Below are 1460 nucleotides of genomic sequence, written 5' to 3' on the forward strand. Positions count from 1 at the left end.
TTGTCCCTCACTCCCTGCCAAAGGCAACCACTATTCTCAAATCTGCTGGGTATTCTATTCAATTTTAAATACTTTTACATGTATGCATCCATGAACACCATGTAGTATGTTTTGTGTGTTTTAAAATGTCATATATGTCTTAGCGTCTTGTACATAGTACTCTGTGACTTTTACATTCAAAATTGTGTTTTTTTGAGGGCTATGTTGATGTCGATTATTTACGCATTCGTTTTCCTTTTTAATCACTTTATTGCTTGAGTACCTAGACAAATTTATACAACCAGGGCACAAACTGTAGATGATTCGTATTTCCAACTGGGAGGGAGGATTCGCTTGGTTTTATAGTATTGACGAGCCAGACGGTGAATCCGGCTCTCTCAGAATCAGACGGAATTTAGCAGCCTTATCCTTTCTGCTCCTCTCAAGATGCTTTTGAACAGCGACTGCTTTCTTAATTAAATGGTAGAGATCTTCAGGGAGATCAGGAGCAAGTCCCTCAGACTTAAGAATTCTTAAGATGTTATTGCCTGTCACAAAACGCACTTGTGCCGCACCGTGTGAATCTCTCAGGATCACACTGATTTGTGAAGGAGTCAGGCCCTTCTTGGCCAGTTTGTAAATCTACTCCTTCACGTCGTCAGATGTCAGCTTCAGCCAAGTAGGGACGCTGTGGTGATAGGGCAAAGCCAACTGGAACAGGCCCTTCCTGGGCGCATGCATGCGACCCCTGATGGCGGCAGTCAGGCAGTGAAAGCTTGTTTTTATTTTTTTATGGTAATTTTTTGGGTAAATTAAGTGTTGAATGTCGAGTTTTTAAAATACTGATTGCTTTATATGCCATCCGCTTCAAAAGGAGTTGAATTCTGCTTCAGGCATGCCATGGTAGCTGGTATCAAACTGAATTCTTCCGCTGAGAACAACTAGAAAAGGTGGACAAAAATTTCTTAAAAACAGCGCTGTTTGAAGACCTGGGAGAACAACCAAGACATTCTGACGTGGAATTGACTATTGTTCTTCCCTGGCTGCTGTTGCTACGGGTCATGGTGCTCGCAACCGTTCTTGGATGGTCGGATGGGTGAGAGAGGTGCTCACAAATGCCCTGCAGTTTTTTTTTAAGACAAAAGATCACCTCATTCAGTTTGAAACTATAGTGGAATCCAGACAGCAGGGTCTTCGGGCACTGGGAAGGCTGGCAGGGGGACACTGTGGAGCAGAGCCAGGACAGGCCAGGCTGGGAGCTATATTGTAGGGTGCTCAAATTCTACCAAGATTCTAAAATATCACAAGTGTAATTAGGGGTGCATTATTTTAAAAAATAGTCTAAAGGAAGTCAGTACCTTAAGAGCCTCACTGGGGAGCAGTAAGACCCCAAGGGCTGACTTGACCGATGGCACAGTGACTAAACTGCACTGTAAGGAGAGTGGATCCAGGCAGGTAGTGTCAGGGTGAGGTTTGGCTGA

General features: G+C 43.8%; 1 pseudogene; it reads right to left on the reverse strand.

Moving 5' to 3' along the window:
• Nucleotides 1-272: 272 nt before the first annotated feature.
• On the reverse strand, nucleotides 273-720 carry LOC116275907 (annotated as a pseudogene).
• Nucleotides 721-1460: the final 740 nt, after the last annotated feature.

The sequence above is a fragment of the Papio anubis genome, chromosome 7 (assembly GCF_008728515.1).
Source record: "Papio anubis isolate 15944 chromosome 7, Panubis1.0, whole genome shotgun sequence".
In the NCBI taxonomy this organism is placed as follows: Eukaryota; Metazoa; Chordata; class Mammalia; order Primates; family Cercopithecidae; genus Papio; species Papio anubis.